General features: G+C 45.1%; 1 pseudogene; it reads right to left on the bottom strand.

The window, feature by feature from the left end:
* Positions 1–9,885: 9,885 nt before the first annotated feature.
* Positions 9,886–18,584, bottom strand: LOC133066327 (pregnancy-associated glycoprotein 1-like; annotated as a pseudogene).
* Positions 18,585–18,847: the final 263 nt, after the last annotated feature.

Genomic DNA, 18,847 nt, shown 5'->3' with positions numbered 1-18,847 from the left:
AATTCTGACCCTGTGGGCAAGCTCAGAGCAGGAGGTTGCAGGAGGGCAATCTGAAGAATCTTAAAAGCCTTTTGTGTATCTTGGGACCAAACCAGTTTGTCAGTTTGGGCCTGCTGACTTTCAGTTATAAGTTAATTTAAAAGCCAGGCAGGTACTCCATAAGCCAGAATCCAAATGTGACAGAGGCCAGTGATTCCCCAAAATCCTCTCAATTGTGTTAAAGCCATAGGTAGGGAATGGTTTAGTATAGGTTTAATTCTCCCAGGGCCTATGGCCCTAGTCCCTTCTGACATGATTAAGCCCAGATATCTAAGAGATTGTTGAGAAAGCTGAGCCTTTTCTCTTGATACCTTGTAACCACACCCTGCAAGAAAGTTTAAGAAGTCTTCTGAGGCTCTTGAATAAGCTTTCTCTGTCTCAGCACCAAGCAAAGTATCATCTACAAATTGTAACACCACTCTCTGGAGCTATTAAAGTTTTGAAGATCCCATGACAAACTTTCTCCAAATAAGTGAGGACTGTCACGAGATCCCTGGGCAAAACTGTCCAGGTTAACTGAGAAGCTGGCGGTGTAGGCTCCTCAAAGGCAAATAGAAATTGAATTTCCTCTTCCAGAGGCCCTGAATTGAAGACACCTTTTAAACTGAACTGAACTGAGCTGAACTGAACTGAAAGGCTTAGCACATGCCTGCCTGAGTCCTTCAAGAACACATCTGACAAAATGACTCTGATCCCATTCTCCTTTAGATGTGTTGTATTCCCAGTCTGTTTCTGTAGTTGGGACCACCTGATTTCCAGTGGGGAGAGAGGTTATCTCATTCTCCCTCTTCCCCACTGATTCATTACCAAACCATTCATCTCCATAAGCAACCACTTTCCCCAAAACTCGAGTCTTTGAGTCGGGAGTCAGTGTTTGTCCCAAGACATACATCACATCCTCCCAAGTAAGGTCATAAAGCAGAGTAACACCTTTAAAAGCTCTAATATGTTTTTCTGGATTGTCTGGATTGAGTTATATACTCGCTCTAATATATTTTTCTGGATAGTATCCCAGATCCCCCTTGGAGTTTTGTATTTCTTGATAAGAAAAAGGCTTGTTAACTCTCATAGACTGATTATTTCTCCTGCTGGGTGCTTCATGAAGAGGCAACAGCTTGTGTGGCTGTTCCTCAGTCTCTCTGGCTGCTCTGTGCGTGTGATCCCAGGGATAGATTGGAGAAACCTGCATTTCTTTGTCTCTTTGTCTCCTGTCCTCCATCTCATCTAGCAAAGTAGGAGGACAGGAGGGAGCTGAAGGTTTCACACCCAAATCTATACCCTTAGGACCTAAGTCTGGCATATTTCACAGAGAGAAAATGGGCAACACATATGCTACTTCTACCCAGTTTCCTTCTTTTCCACAGAACTGGTCTAATTGTAAAACAGTATTATACTTAAGAGACCCTCCAACTGGCTATGGTTCACTGTCCTCTAATGGATTCTGTGGCCATGCAGGATCACATAGGAAGACCAGGTGTGTCTTCTTTAAGCCCTGGGGATCAAGTCTATCCCAGTTTTTCAGGATACAGTTCAAAGTAGTGAGGCTGGAATTCTTAGATCCCGTGTGTAAGAGAGAGAGAGAGAGAGAGAGAGAGAGAGAGAGAGAGAGAGAGAGAGAGAGAGAGAGAGAGAGAGAGAGAGAGAGAGAAAAGAGAAACCAACACCCTCTTTCTACCGGAGGCATCCCTGCCTGCTCTAGATGGGGGTATAGACAGAATTTACACCAAAGCTTTTCTTTCCTGGTCGAATTTTGTGTGTCACTTACCGACGCAGGTGATCCTACTCGTCCCTCCTCTATCTACCACTGAGATGGGGTGCAGATGCACCAGGGGTAGACCTCATGGCATCCCTGATTGACGTCAAGATCCTCACCATTAAAACCTTGCTTGCCTCTGATGCCACCCACGGTGCAATCAGAGTAACCTTCAAAAATGCTTCCCAGGCTTAACCACTGGGGGAAACATTCTCATCACCTGAGTTCCTGGGCATGACCCTGAGTATATTCTTGACCACCATACGACTGATACTAACATAAACCTGAGATGTTCTTTCCAAGCCTCACCACATCAATATAAGAGCCTCCTAAGCATCACCACACAGTATAAGAATTTCCTCTGTTCCACTAAGAGCCAGCTTTACCGAAGGGGCGGGGGGGGGGGGGAATCCCTTGTAATTCCAATCTGAGTAACCTTTACCCTCAGAGATGCTCTTGAAGCTAGACCTCCATTTAGCTTCCAAACTTTCCATGCCTAGCAAGGCTAGGTGCTTCCTGACTTTCAATGCAAGTTTGGGACTGAAGTCATTGTACACAGTAATAGCATAGATCACAAGTCCCTTGACAGTCTATGATCCAACAGATTAGGTTAGTACTTCTAATTCCAAGGAGTTCTGAAATGGTCAAAGAGACCGAAAACTTGACTGAAAAGGAGAGTTAAGTTCACATGCTTTGCCCCTTTCTGGTGGGTCCCCCAAAGGAGCCATGGGTGCCTCTTGGCATTGGAAGTTCAGTATAAACCCCCAACAGGTATGTGCCATAAGCCATGTGAGGTCACCACAGAACCGCAGAGCAGGGCTCCACACGTGCCTTGTGCAGGGTGTATCATTCATTCACACAAGCACACCATAGAGTTAGTAAAGTACAGCAGAAAACGTGTTTGCTATGAGAACAAAGAACTAGAGCTCCAAGCATCCTTACCTTCTCCTGAAGAATCCCCCCAAGATGAAAGGTTGTTGTTAAACCATGCAAAGACGCCAGGATTCTTGGCCACCAGAGGAGAAGAATTCAATCTGGGGCCCAAGAAGAGGCTTAAATCCTCAGATTTTTTGTGTAATAAAGTTTTATTAAAGTATAAAGGAGACAGAAGAAGCTAATGACATAGGCATCAGAAGGGGGCAGAAAGAGTACCCCCTTGTTAGTGTTAGCCATGGCGTTATATACTCACTAATTAGTTATTACAGTGAATGAAAATAATGTCTGGATGTTGTAAAGACCTCAATAGACCTACTCCCATAATTTGCACCTTAATATAATAGGATTAGTCAGAAGGTTTTTTTCCAGAGACTTTCCTCAAACAGGATACATGATTGTTTTATAATCCTAAGGAATGTAGAGGGACAAAAATTTTGTCCTTTCTTCCTCCTTGAGAATTCCAGACACCTCTTTCCTTGGGGACCCCTGGACTTCTTATCAATCTGCCTAGGAATTGACTCTCTCAACAATATACAGCCTTTACATACTCCTTTCCCGATTTGGAACCAGTCTGTTGTTCCATGTTCAGTTCTAACTGTTGGTTCTTGACCTGCATACAGATTTCTCAGAAGGCAGGTAAAATGGTCTGGTATTCCAGTCTCTGTAACTTTTTCACAGTTTGTTGTGATTCACAGTCAAAGGCTTTTGCATGGTCAATAAAGCAGAAGTAGGTGTATTTTTGAAATTCACTTGCTTTTTTTATGACCCAGTGGACGTTGGCAATTTGATCCCTGTTTCCTCTGTCTTCTCTAAATCCAGGTGAATATATAGAATTTCACAGTTCATGTACTGTTGAAGACTTGCTTGAAGAAATTACTTTGGTAGCATTTGAGATGAGTGCAACTGTGTGGTAGTTGAACATTCTTTGAAATCGCCTTTCTTTGGGATTGCAATGAAAATGATCTTTCCATTCCTGTGCCCTCTGCTGAGTTTTCCAAATTTGCTGGCATATTGATTGCAGCACTTTAACAGCATCATCTTTTAGGATTTCAAATAGCTCAACTGCAATTCCATCACCTCCACTAACTTTGCTCGGAGTTGTGCTTCTGAAGACCCCCTTGACTTCGCATTTCAGGATGTTAGCCCTAGGTGAGTGATCACATCATTGTGGTTATCTGGGTCATTAATATCTTTTTTGCATAGTTTGTCCATATATTCTTTCAACCTCTTCTTAACATATTCTGCTTCTGATAGATCCATGCCATTTCTGGCTTTCATTGGGCCCATCTTTGCATGAAATGTTCCTTCCCTGCCTTTAATTTTCTTGAGCAGATATCTGGTCTTTCCCATTCTATTGTTTTCCTCTATTTTTTTTTTTTTTTTTTTTTGGCACTGATCACTTAGGAAGGCTTTTTCTTAATCTCTTCTTGCTTTTGTTTGGAACCCTATATTCACATGGGTATGTCTTTCTTTTCTCCTTTGACTTTTGCTTCTCTTCTTTCTTAAGTTATTTGTAACGTCTCCTCAGACAACCATTTTGCCTTTTTGCATTTCCTTTTCTTGCAGATGGCCTTGATGTGGTATTTACAGATCAAAAGCAAAGATAATTGGAGCCAGTTTCATTGCTTCATGGCAAATACATGGAGAAACAATGAAAACAATGAGGGACTTTATTTCCCTGGGATCCAAAATCACTGCAGATAGTGACTTCAGCTGTGAAAAAAGGGACACTTGCTCCTTGGGAAAAAAAAAAAAAAAAAGCAATGAAAAACCTTGAAAGCATACGAAAAACAGAGACATTCCCTTACAACTAAATGTCTGTAGGGGCAAGGCTATGGTTTTTCTGCAAGTCGGGAGTGGATGTGAGTTGGACCATAATGAAAGCTGTATACCAAAGAACTGATGCTTTCGAAATGTGGTGTTGGACAAGACTCTTGAGGGTCCCTTGAACTGCAAGGAGATCCAACCAGTCCATCCTAAAGGAAATCAGTCCTAAATATTCTTTTTAATGACAAATGTTGAAGCTGAACCTCCAATACTTTGGCCACCCGATGGGAAGAACTGGCTCATTAAAAAAGACCCTGATGCTGGGAAAGTTTAAAGGCAGGAGGCAAAGGGGAAGACAGGAAAGGAAATTGTTGGGTGGCATCACCAACTTGATGAACATGAGTTTGAGCAAGCTACAGGTGTTGGTGACAGACAGGGAACTCTAGCATGCTGCACCCCATGATATAGAAAAGAGTTGGACATGACTGAGAGACTGAACTGACTGATGTACAGAGGGCCATCAGGGAGCAGGCAGAAGTCTTTGGGGACGGAGGAAGGAATGATTCCTGGATAGCTGACAATGATGGGTCGGCTGGCCGGTTCAAGCTAGAGAAGCAATTCTATGCCCGGTGGAGAGAATGGTAAGAGAAAGGCAGGGCAGCAATGCTGGGATTTCCCAGAGGACAAGATCCCTTTGCTATTAAACTTTATCAATGCTCAATTTTGTTAGATGATTGGAAACATGAGTTTTGTTTTGGAAGTGGTAGAACAATATTCAGTGGAAGAACTGAGGCTGAAGATGAAGCTCCAACACTTAGGCCAACCAATGTGAAGAGCCAGCTCATTGGAAGAGGCCCTGATGCTGGGAAAGATTGTAGGCAGAAGGAGAGGGATCAAAGGGATGAGATGGTGAGATGGCATCACCAACTCAATGGATATGAATTTGAGGAAACTCCACAAAATTGTGAAAGACAGGGAAGCCTGTTCTGTTGCCATACATGTAATCACAAAGAGTCAGACATGACTTAGCAACTGAATAACACCAATGAGAACAGAGGATCCAGTGAAGCCTCTGGCCCTGGTTGGAGTGGAGAAACGTTTAGGTGTAAGGGGAGGCTTCCCATTCTCTGGTGCAGGTCCTTGAATCCAAGGCAAGGAGCACAAGATATTGAATGTGTTACCAAATATTGTTTTCTAAAGAAACAACAACAGCAACAACAAAAACTTTATCTGTAGGAGTGAGAGCTTTGACTGAGTTTGTGCTCTAGATTTTACTGAGGGATGTGGAAGGAAACTGGAGTGGGCTGGGTCAGGTGACCAAGTGCTGGAGGGCGAGGCATGTGGTAAACTTTCTGCACTAGGTGGAAAACGAATCCACAAGAAGTATCCCTTCTGGAGTGTACATGCCAACATATCCCTTTCTTGAGGCAGATCACTTCAGTGGTGTTTTGGGGCAAGCGAGAAATGCACGGTGGTTGGTTTGTTTTTATCAATTTCTGTGGGTAGTTGGATGAGTCAGTGTCTGGTTACTTCACTGCATGGTTGGAATCATGCTTGGGAACGAAAACTAGATGAGGTCCACAGATATTTCATCATTAAACAGCAAGGATAGGAAGGTTTCTAAGGCAACTGTAGGTAATTTCAACATGAGGGGCCAAACGGGGACAGTTTCATTCAACAGGCTGAGATTGGATTGCACACGTTGCCATAGTTATTGCTATGACAAGTAGCCATAACAGCTACTTGTTGCTATGCTGGAGATGTGGGAAACTGACAAGACCTCAAAAGCCTTACAGCTCTCCTTGCAATGCAATTTCAGGCTAGAAGTCATTGGCAAGGAAAGACTGACAGGTAAGCCTGGGAAGGGACTAATCTGAGCCAGTAGTCATTAGCTCTTGTTGGAGCCCAGAAAACAGAAGCATTGGCTCAGTCAGAATTTTGTATCATGGTTCCGAAACAGAGGTCATTTGGCTTGAATCAATATTTAGCCTTGGGGATGGCAGCCATAACCTCTAAACAGAAGATTCGCTTCTCCCTGGGTGGGAGGATAATTCATATTTGTTCCAAACTCAGGAACCCAGAAAGCCCTCTCAGCACCACTTGTTCTTAGCAGGCATGCATGCAATCTAGAAGGTGGAATTATCATCATGGCGCCCATTTTCCAGATGAGAAAACTGAGGTTAAGGGAGTTGATCAAGTTCACACACCTATACACGTGAATTGCCAAGCAAAAACCCAGGGCAATAGTCCTCAATTTGTGTGTTATGGCTCCACACCCACTAGGAGTGGTGGGTGGTGATCTGGCAGAATGCTTAGGGAGAAGCATGAAATATTCAGGCTTAAATTGAAGAAAGTAAGGAAAACTGCTAGAACATTAAGCTATGACCTGAATCAAATCCTTATGATTATATAGTGGAGATGAAATATAGATTCAAGGGATTAGGTCTGGTAGTCTGAAGAACTATGGATGGAGGTTTGTAACATTGTATGGAGGTGGTCACCAAAACCATCCCCAAGAAAAACAAATATGAGAAGGAAAAGTGGTTGCCTGAGGAGGTCTTAAAAACAGCTGAGAAAATAAGAGAAGTGAAAGGCAAAGGAGAAAGGGAAAGACATACCCAATGGAAAGCAGATCTCCAGAGAAAAGCAAGGAGAGATAAAAAAAGTCTTCGTAAATGAACAGTGCAAGAATTAGAGGAAAATAATAGAATTGTAAATAGTATAGAACTCTTCAGGAAAATTGTAGCTACCAGAGGAACACTTCATGCAAAGATGGGCAGAATAAAGGACAGCAAAGTCAAAGGCCTACCAGAAGCAGATGAGATTAAGAGGAGGTGGCAAGAATGCCGAGATGAACTGTACAAAAATGGTCCTATATTCAGGATAGGGATGATGCTTGGGTCACTCTTGTAAAGCCCGATATACTGGAGTATGAAGTCAAGTGGGCCTTAGGAAGCATTACTACAAAGAAAGCTAGAGGAGGTGATGGAATTCCAGCTGAGCTGTTTAAAACATCCTAAGGAATGAGGCTATAAAAGTGTTGCATTCACTACGCCAGCAGTTTGGAAAACACAGCAGTGGCCACAGTGCAAGAAAAGGTCAGTTTTCAACCAATCCAAAAGAAAGGCATTTTCAAAGAATGTTCAACCTATCATGCAATTGCGCTTATCTCACTTGCTAGCAAGGTAATGCTCGAAATCCTTCAAGCTAAGCTTCAACAGTACATGAACTGAGAAGTTTCAGGTGTACAAACTGGTTTGAAGAACCAGAGATCAAATTGCCAACATCCACTGGATCATAAAGAAAGCAAGGGGATCACAGAAAAACATTTTCATCTGCTTCACTGACCATGCTAAAGCCTTTCATTGTGTGGACCACAACTAACTGTGGAAAATTCTTAAGGAAACGGGAGTAGAGGATCACCTTACCTGTCCCCTGAAAGTCTGTGTGTAGGTCAAAATGTGGCAGTTAGAATCAGACATGGAGCAATTGAAAGATTTAAATTCGGGAAAGGAGCATGAAAAGGTAGACATTGTCACTCTGGCTATTGAGCTTATATGTAGCATACATCATTCAATATGCTGAACTGGATGAATCTCAAGCTGGAATCAAGATTGCAGGGAGAATTATCAACAGCCACAGATATGAAGATGACACCTCGCTAATGGCAGAAAGCAAAGAAGAAGTAAAGAGCCTCTTGATGAGAAGAGGAGATGCAAAAAGTGACTTAAAACTCAACATTCAAAAAAGTATTCTCAAAATAATACTCAATATTCATGGCGTTCATTCCCACAATTCATGGCATATAGATGAGGAAATGTGGAAACAGTGGCAGATTTTATTTTCTTGGCTTCAAAATCACTATGGACCTTGACTGCAGCCACAAAATTAAAAGACATTTGCTCCTTTGAAGGAAGCATGGCTATGAAAAACCTGAACAGTGTAATAAAAGCAGAGACTCACTTTGCTACAGAAGTCTGTAGTGTCGAAGATATTATTTTTTTCCCGAAATCATGCACAGATGTATGATCTGGACAAAAAGAGAGTGAATGCCAAAAAATTAAGCTTTTGAACTGTGGTGCTTGAGAAGATTCTTGAGAGTCCCATATACAACAAGGAGATCAAGCCAGTCATTCTAAAAGGAAATCAACCTCTGACCCCTGCTGTCTCAGCTGAGGCATCTACTGAGGGCCTCCAGGTGGAAAGAATGGATGCTTCCACTGCAAATGTGCCTAACCGTGGCAGTTCCAAGCAAAGAGTTTGTAGCTCCACCCCTGGAGGAAGCTCAAAAAGACTGAAGGCTCTGTGTACCCTGGGTCCCCCGATACCGGCGTTGCATTTTCCCCAGCAGCATTGGAGGCCAAGGAAGGGGCATTCTGGGCCCTGGAGGAGGTGGATGACTCAGAGATCCACTGGGGCCATCACTTCCCAAGTAGGACTGGAAAGGACAGAGCAGGCATATGTGGCAGACAGCTGGTGAGTGGAGTGTGGAAACAAGAGGGAACCAGCTCTGCATGAACTACCTCACCCAAACTCCCCTGGAGGAGAAGTCCAGTGATAAGATCATCTGAGATGGGACAAAGAGATTCTATTTCATTACCCCTTAGAATTCCTCTGAATGAGGAGGTGGTGGAGTTGGTGGGTCATCACGACCTCTTCCATGGCCTAGACCATCCCCAGTCACTATCCTTGGGGCTGCCTCTCCCCAGCTTCATGCATGTAGTTCTGGAGGAAACTGAGAATCACGTGTCCTGCTGGGTCAGGGCCAATGACCATGTAAAGCCAGTCATAGGACCCCATGGTCCTGCCAGGATGGCTGATCTGGTGCTGTTCAGGTGATCTGAGGTGGGTCATTCAGAGAACACCATTGAACTCTGATATCCCTGAGCTTCTTTCCTTACTAGGTGATGCCTTGGGGATACAAAATACTAAGGCAGGTAGCTTGGACTCCCTCACTAGGTGTAGAAGCCTTAAGGAAGAAAGTTGTCAGGCTAAGACCCCCAAAGTAGAGCAAATGGAAATAGCGAGGGTGAGAAAGAGAGAACTGATGACTTCTGATTTCTTGGGTCCAGTCACAGATCTTTGTATTTACTCTGATTCTTGTGTCCTGGATTCCCAGAATCATTTCAGTGAGTCTCCCTTTGAAGCCATTTGGAGTGGGCTCCTCTCAATTTTGATTCAGACTTGGTTCTAGATCCTTCACTCCCAGACACAAACAGAGGCACCCATTTGTTTCAGCACCATTACGAGTGAAACACTTCATTCTTTACTGAGAATAGGGTGTGCTGACCACCAAATACAGTTCATCACCATCCTGGGCAGGAGGGCCCTAAGTGTGAGTGAGTGTGTGTTAGGAGTGGCCTTACTGATTGCTGAATCACTCCAAGCGTTTATACTGCCTGTGCCAGGCCAATCCTGTCATTTCCTCGATCAAAGACCGAGAAATACAGTCTCAGGAAGACGTCACCCAGGACCCAGGTCTCTGCAGATGCACTCGCTGTGTTCTCTTTAAAGGTGGTATAGCAGTCGCTGCTAGAATCCTGGGGGGAGTCAGAGACACACATCAGTCAGCCTGAGTCCTTATCAGTGACTAACCCCAATATCCAGACCGAGCAGTGTTCTTGGTTTTATTTCCCTCTTTTGGTAAGTATCAAGTGGTTTTATGAGCTTCAGGGCATGTGAGAGTTAATCCAAAACCAAAAAGGGCCCATACGTGCGGCTGCCATGAGGAAGGGTGTGGTGAGTGGAGGACTGGGAGTTGGGGAAACAGTGGAATGATAAACAACAAAGTCCTACTGTAGAGAGTAAGGAGCTATATTCAATATCCAGTGATAAACCACATGAAAGAGAATACGAAAAAGAATATGTATTTTTATGTGAATAACTGAGTCACATTGCTGTGCAGCAGAATGTAAGGTGACACTGAAGATCAGCCACACTTCAACACAATTTTTAGAAAAGTATAAGTGTGTCCCCTGGTTCTCCTCACTTCCTCATTCTTTCCTCCTGGCTCCTGCTCCTTGCTTTCTCTACAGAGAATGCAGGTCCTCCTCTGGCATCCCCACAATCCAACCTTTATTAAATAATTTTATTTTGTATTTGAGTATAGCTGATTAACAATATTCTGAGTTTCAGGTGGACAGTAAATTGACTCAATTATATGGGAGATACCCCTCCCATCCAGGCTGTCATATAACTGAGCAGATTTCCCTGTGCTACACAGTAACTCACTGTTGGTTATCCATCTTAAATATGGCAGTGCCCACATCACGTTCTTGAAGACTTAACTCAGGAACTCTGGGAAGTCTCCTTTGGCCCACACTCACCCTCTTTGGCCACTCCAGGCTTGATTGGGTAACTTACTCTGGTTTCCCATTCCCTCCGGTCAGTCAGTAGCCCTCATCACCCCTAGTAAGTCCCCAGTGCCCCAGTGCAGAGCACCTTTGGATGCCATTTGCATGGAATCCAGTGCAGTGTTGCCTAGAACCAAGAAACCCTCCATATGGCTCCATGAGTTTGTGGTTTTAGAATTCCTGACATTCCTTCTGTTCCTCAAAGCCTTCTTTGAGCCCATCAGCCTGCTATGTATTCCCACAGGGGGCTGACATGAAGCCTCCACCCTGTGCCGGGGTGAGCAGTCACTGTGTGCCCTTTATTCAACTTAGTATTCAACATCCCCACAGAGGGGTCGGGTACCCCAATTCACAAAGGGTGCACCTGGCCAGAGCAAGGGGAAGAAGCAGCCGAGATCTAGGCTGACCATGTAATTTGTCATCCAAAGAACGAAAACTTTGAGAAGGGAAGGGAGACTGTTAATTTATGCTGGGACATCACACTGGGATTGTCCCCAGCCATTCTCCTTGTAACCTGGCCTATTTCAGGGACTGCTAGTGCTGACTTTCATGTTCATGCACCTAAGGTTTCAGATTGAACTGAAGCTCTCTGAGGATTGACCGCCTTAATGTTACCCTTGCCTTGTGACTCCCACCATGCCAGCGTGGTGTGGCGTCTCCACATTTATTTCAGGATGATCAGTGTCCCAGACGGCCCTTTACTCTCAAGTGATTGGTTCTGTGGGAGGCACTGGCCCAGCCACAAGGCTCAGAAGCATCTGCAATGGTGTGACATGGCCTGCAGAGGGCGCCCTCCTCCCAGCAGCAGCCCAAGGGTTCCTGCAAGCTCCAGTTTGAGAACCCACCCTCAGTACTCTCCCCTCACCTTAAGGGTGTAGGCTTGAGCTGGCAGTGGGTAGTTGATGCCATTGATAGAAGATAATAGAGGACAGGTTATGGACCACAAAACATGAAGCATAGTGCTGCTAGAGTGAGAGGGAGAGAGGCTGGCCCTGGATATCCTTGCCTGTGGAGACTGGGAGTGACGCTAGGGCATGACCTTTCACCTCAGAACCCCATGGCATGGCGCCGATGAGTCTCAGGATATTATTGACCAGTCTTCTTGGGCCAAGGGTCAGTGATGTACCAGTGTCCACAAGGGCCTCACAGCCTCCAGAACAAGCAATAACCTGACTTTTCATGGAGATGCTGAGAGACAGTGGAAGAAAATGGGCATGAAGGTCACTCTGAGTCTCCCCAGAGCTGCCCCCTTCCCCACTGTCTCCTAAACAGCCCTTTGTCTCTTGCCCTGACTCTTTTCATCTGCTCTGGACACGGCACCTCCCTTGACATCCTTGAATGCAGTACTTGAATACACCAGGATCTTTTGTACCTTGACACGAGCTGGTCTTCCTTCCTAGAAGACTTCTCTCCTCCTTCACTAGCAAATTTCTTCTCATCTTCCAGATTCCAGCTTAATTGTCATGGATTCAGGGAAGTCTTTCCTGTGGTGTTTATCAGTTTCCTGTCTTGGTCACTCTCTGTAGACCCTTCCTCATGTCTAGCATGTACCAAAGTCCCAATACACTAAGTGTGTGTGTCATTTCTGTGTATCTGCCTTCTTAGATGTGAGGGCAAGTTTTATTCTCATTGCCTCCCTAAAGTGCCAGCACACAGTGGATGCTCAATGTTTGCCTGTTCAGTGAGTGAATAAAATCTGTGAAAATAATGAGATACACCCAGAGAGCTGTATCTGGTAGGGAACAAATAATGGGTCAAACAGAGTGAAGATGGAGATTCACAGGGCCAGCAGATTCTTAATAGTGGAGGGAGAGAGGGGCTGCTCTGGGAGAGGGTGTCTCCCAGCACTGCTCCTACAACCAGCTCAGACCCTGAGACCCTGGCCAGGAAATACATGACTAGCCCACAGAAACTCCAAAGAACAGGTCAGCTTTTGTCTGAGGGTATCACACAGAATCCTATCCAAGAGGACAGAAACCGCTTTTCCTCAGGTCACTCCTGGATCCCACCTTTCTGATTTTCTGTTATAGCCCCTGCCCCACTGTATGCCCAGGTACGTGGGGTGTCCTTTTTATTAGTTGCTTTCACGCCTTAAGACTGCAGCCAACCTCTTTCCACTGCTGGGTAGCTTCTCCATAAGGAGACCAGTTTTCCCCATTTGCTGAGGGCTTTCCCTGTTTGTAAACTGAGACTTATCTGTACTGAGAACTTGCTTGGTCCCAGGTGGCCCTGCACAGTTGGTCATCTTATAGTGCTGTCCAGGCTAGGGAAATCCTCCCTGATCCTGTTCACCACACTGCAGAGTCCTCTGACCGTGCTCCCCGCCTCACAGGGCAGCGGGGGCAGCACTCTCCCAGCTGCACAGACCTCTCTGGACCCTGTGAGGACCCTGGTCAGAGCGCTGGTCAGAAGGCCTGGGGATTATGAATCCATGGGCTGTTTGTGTATCTATGTGCTTGTGTGTTTGTTTGTATGTGTGTTTGTATGTGTCACTGTGTGTGCTTCTGTGTCTCTGACTAGCTATGCATGTTTATATGTTTCTCTGTGTATGTGTATATGTGTCTGCTTGTGTGTTTCCATATGTCTGTGTGTCTGTCTGTGTCATTGAGGATGGTGTATATATTTGTGTGACTGTGTGTTTGAGAATCCATTTGTTAGTATCTGCCTGTGTCCATGTACAGATGTGGAGCATCCCTTGGGCTGACCCTCAGAGAGAGAGGCTCACCGGTCCATGTGGACATGCCAGTAGCCCACTTGGGTCAATGGTATCCAGTTGAGTGATCCGTGGTAGTAGCGGTGGTCCATCCCACCAAACATCACCACACTACCCTCCAGCTTGCTCCTGTAGAGAGAAGACAGTGGGGGGGGATCCTTGGAGGATGGTAACAACAGCACTGTCTGAGAGCTTTGCTTCTCCACCCATCAAGGCCCTAATAATGTCCTCCTCGACAGATGCAGAAATCGAGGCTAGGAGTGACTGGGAACCAGACGGAGGTCGGTTACTGGCTAATGAATGGCACAGAGGAGGTTAGAAGCTGAGTCACCTGGCTGGGCTCTACCCACTCTATCTGCTGAAGATGCCCTGGACCTCCTGTGACATGAGTGCTCAGACACCCTCAGAGGACAGGGTACTGAAGCATTTTGGCTTTCCCCTTGTCCACTTTGTAATTTTTCCGGAAAATCAAGGCCTGGGAGTGCTAAGGCTGTGGGTTCAGGTCACCCAGAGTTGGCTCCACTAGCCTGTGACCTCTACTGTCCAAAGGGCCCCACACTCAGAAGCAACCCCACCTCTGCTCTCGTGTATTGAAATGCCTAATATTTCATGAACAAGGGGTCCCACACTTTTGTTTTGTGTCCCACACATTTATTTTTCACTGGCTCTTGCAAATTGGGTAACTGGTCCTTCATTACCAGGAAAATGCTAATGAGGAAGGAAAGCTATCCACCATCATTCTCCTTCCTTATCAAATTCATAATCAAAACCTAACGACTTTTCCTTCAACTTGTTTCCTGTTGCCTCTCATTAGTCTCCCTCCTCACTCATCCCCTAGACCAAGTTACTGATCTTGAGCCCAGGAGCAGGGTTATGTTCTAATAAAACGTTATTTCTAAAAGCAGGTGGTGAAGCCAGGTAGGGCCCTGGGGCCATAGTTATCTTGGATTAGATTATCTCTCAGCATACTTCTTTCTCAAGTGTTCTATAAATTTCATGCAACTGAAAGCAAATTACAGCTAATTTGGAGAAATGGATTGTCCATCTCAGACTTACTTGCTCAGGTAGAAGGCAAAAACAGGCTCAGAAACGGCACCTTGATTCTTCAGGTTGTCAAGGATGGGGATGCCTCCAGTGAAAGATAAGTTGGGTAGTTCAAGCCCTAGACGTTTTCAAAAGGTATTCCCTCAAACCCGTATTCCGCCAGTCTTAGACCGAATTGCTGGTCAGTCCTTACAAGGTCCCCAATCTGTGTGAGAGAAGAGTGATCCCACTTATAGATATGTGAAGTGAGGCTAGGACTGGGCTGGGATGCATTGCCATTAGATCCTCAGAGAAGAATTGAGGCTGGGCTGTGTCTTTGGTGGAACTCAGAGGGTTAGACTAAGCTGGGAGGGGAATTTGGGTTCCTTTTTTGACAGGCTGTGAATTTTAAAACATCTGCCCCTCTGAAAAACACCAACTGAGTGAGTCAAATTGGCCTCGTGGCTTCTGTACAGGTGGGGCAACCGAGTCAGGCCAGGTCCCATCGGTTCCCCCTTGTGGACAAAATGAGCCGAGAGTAAGGTAGCCTTCTCTTTGGCATCACTGTGACCTAATGACAGGAGTGGACTGCTTTCTCTGTAAGGTGTTGTGGATTCTGCGTCTGTCCAGGAAGAGAAAAGCCGAAAACACAATCTTGCTTGCAGGGATCTATGAAATTACTGCCTGGGGAATTCACTTTTAGGGATATGCGGGTCTTTGTGTGAGTGTATATGAGAGAAAAAGAGAGAGAGGGGAACTACTCAAGTACTTTGGGGAAGGCAGGCCGTAGGTTTTATTAGACTCTCAAAGGCCCCCTAGAGTGAGAACTCATTTATGAGGCCCCCTAAATTCTCAGGCCTCCAGTTTCCCAGTCTTGGTACCTGCAGCCCTTGACTGCCCCGAGGGCCCCCAGATCAGTTTTATTCTTTCCCCAAACACCCCACAGCAACTTCAGTCCTGAAAAGCCAGTTGAGCTCCACTGTTTACCATATGTGTGTCCTCAGCAACGCCCTTGATGTCTGTACTTCAGTTTCCTAGTATGCCACATGAACTAATCAGAGTAACTGCTCTGTGGGGTTGTTGCAGAACTAAACCAGTTATCACCGGAAAGTGCCTGGAACAGTCTGTGAATATAAAAGTGGGTGCTTTTGTCCCCTCTTCTCATTCCCAGCAAAATGAACCTTGAAGTGCTCATGGGCAGAGAAGCTGCAAGTCCCCATCTCAAGCCACTCTCTGGGTTAGCTAAAATATGTGCTTGTGTGTCCCCATGGGCACTGCCTCCCCAGGGACAGGATCCTGTGGGTAAGATGGCCAATCTACAGATTGAGGCTAGGAAAGTCCTGCCAATGGTCCTGCATCAGTTTTGCAAGCAGTGGTCACCCCACCGCCAGTCCTGACTCAGCATTTGTTACACTGTTACCCGAACGTTGTCAGGAACATTAACTCCCTTCATACTCCCAGAACAGTATTCTATGCTGAAGGTGTTTCTGATAGGCCGGAAGGTGGAAGACTCAATATGTCTGATCATAACGTGTGAGGCTGCAGACACAAGAGACAAGTGTCATCAGGTGCCAAGGGTGCAAAACAGGGTGGCAGGGCAAGGGAAAGATGGTCCGGGTACGGGGTGGCTGTAGTACCAACAGGTTGGGCTGGTGCAAAAGACAGATGGCATCCACAAGTCAAATGAGGCTGAGTCAAAGACAACCTGGAATTCCTGAGGGGGTGTTCCAATGGTGATATTACCCACTTAGAGCATCTACAGGGGAAAGGAGGGAGTAGGTTAGTGCAGAAGTGGCTACCCTCTATTCCCACTCTCATGCCTCCCTCTGGATGTCAATATCTCTTGAGATCACTTTCTAACCACCATGCAGCTCACTGACGTTGGTCCCAGAGGTGCCTGCATTTGATATATTTTTCCTGTGCTACATGGTATGCAGGATATTGACTATGACCAGGTGTTACAACCTGCTTTGGAAGAACAGAGGCATAACCACTGGACCTCCAGGACCACTAGACACCCAGGGAAGTCCTGGTGCCTTCGTTTGAGAAGCTCTGTAGTCTCTCAAACATAGCCATAATACTCCCTTCTCCAGGACGTCCTTCTTGATCAACCTCAGCCACTCCCTCTAAACTCAGAACACATCCAATCAAGCACAGAGGTGACCCTTTCATTTGACATCTATTTACTAATATGTCTATCTCTCAGGCTGGCATGAGTATTCTTGAAGACAAAATAAACCCTTTTTCTAATCTAAAAACAGTAACCACAGTGTTAGATACTTATGGCCTTACACAGAATAAGGGTTCAGTAACTTTTTACAGCTGTGGTTCTTGCATCTGTGGAACCTGAGTTTCTCTGCCTGGGGATTGACAATTGCTTTGCCTTTGGTTCTATCAATTGATCAGTGACAGTTCACTCTTCATCTGTAACTGACTGACTCACTTATTTCAGAAGGAACAATCTCCCTCAAACTAATGACACATTTTTGACACAGAAATGGATATATACTTGCCACCTGGTAATTGCCGGGCCCAGTCACAAAGACCAACAGTTGAGGATGAGAGTGTGTCCTCCTCTGGATTGGATCATTGTTTTCCAGTGTTTCTGCCTCCTGCACGAACCCCAACCCCACATCCCCCCAGGCACCTCCAGATGAGCCCCGGTGCTAGGCTAGAGCACCAGGGGGCGCTGTGGAGCACCATCCTCCCCAAATACTCACATCTTCGATGTTTCTCAGGGGGTGAGTAGCTATATTTGAGCCAGGAGAAGAAGTCTGGTACAGTCTGTAAGCATGTTCCTTCAGGAAATTGTTCAGCATGTTTTTTTCAATTAGGGTTTTTCTCATGATCTTCACTCTGGTTAGAGGTATACTTTACCGAGCATTTGACAAAGAAAACAAAGAAGAAGCTACAATTAGCTGTCAGTGTTCAGGTATAACTGTCGTTGTAATGGCCCTGTGTATTTTCTAATCATTATTATGAGGCACATTATTATCAGAATTTCTTGCATATACCAGGGCAAAGACATAGGTTTGGTTACAGGTTCTCTTTTGCAATCTGGCATGAGACATATGACCATGTGGTGTCTCAATCTCCCCCTCGGTAAAATGGTGAAATGTAACAATACAAACCCTCCAGATAGAATTTCTTGGGGATAAGTGAAGTGATGGATATAAGGTACCTGATAAATAGGAAGTCTCAACAATGACAGGCATTAGAATTGCTGTTGTCATCCCACTGTATCCTTCTCATAGAACCTCAAGGAAGAGGTAGAAGGGGGACTCTTATGCTCTTTTACAAGGGAGCAATTTGAAATGCAAGAGGTTACTGAGTTTGCTGTGGTCACACTGCTTATCAGATATAAAACTGTATGTAAATGAGTGTATCTTTCTCCAAGTTGAAAGAGAAGAGGGAGTTGAAAGAAGAATCCAGGAGATAGGGAACAAGTAAGGGAAATTCAGAGGCTCAAGAAGGAAGAATGCATCAAGTGAAAAATTAAAAGAAAACAACACAGAGAGGAATACACTCACAAAGACTTCCAAAGAGAAGGAGGGGTAAATGATAGTGATACAGAGATGCAGACATAGACATATACACACTGAAGCAGACAGGGAACAAAGAGGACTTGTTGAATAAAATGTAGAAAAGTACTATTCCACGGGACCACACATACATCTGCATAGACTGTGCACTGAACAGTTGTAAGGAGTTGGATTTTCAATAGGTCATGACTGGACCCCAAGAGTTGTGCAACCATGCAATTCTACACCAAGACCCTTGGGATCCACAGTTCCTAAAGAAAGGCACTTATCAATAAGTAAGGGTTGAACTTTAAGACTGCTAGGGAAATACTCCATTCCCATCTAAACCTGATGGCTGGAAGAATAATCAGATGAAAAGAAAAATCTGAGAAAGGAAGATGATGCAGCTTTCGGTCCCCAACTTACTTGACTATGCACTCTGAGAAGGCCACCAGCCCGAGGAGCACAAGCCACTTCATGCTCTTTCCTGGCTCCAAGTACTCAGAGAGGTTCGGGTTCTTAGCATGTAGTGGTGACCGGGAGCCCCAAGTTATATATGCTCTGACCTACCCTAGTTTTCCCCTTTATGCCACTAATAGATCTGATAAAAATACAAAGCTTTTGCTAAATCTGTACCTTCATCAGTGCCCTTGGCGAGTGGTCTTTGAAGCTTCTCAGAATACAGTCAATTGAACTGTAATCTCTTCCTTAAATCTTGGCTGGAAAATCAAACTGATCTGCA

Source organism: Dama dama, chromosome 2 (assembly GCF_033118175.1).
Source record: "Dama dama isolate Ldn47 chromosome 2, ASM3311817v1, whole genome shotgun sequence".
In the NCBI taxonomy this organism is placed as follows: Eukaryota; Metazoa; Chordata; class Mammalia; order Artiodactyla; family Cervidae; genus Dama; species Dama dama.
The sequence above is the reverse complement of the archived record's forward strand: the minus strand, read 5'-3'. Positions and strand labels throughout refer to the sequence as shown.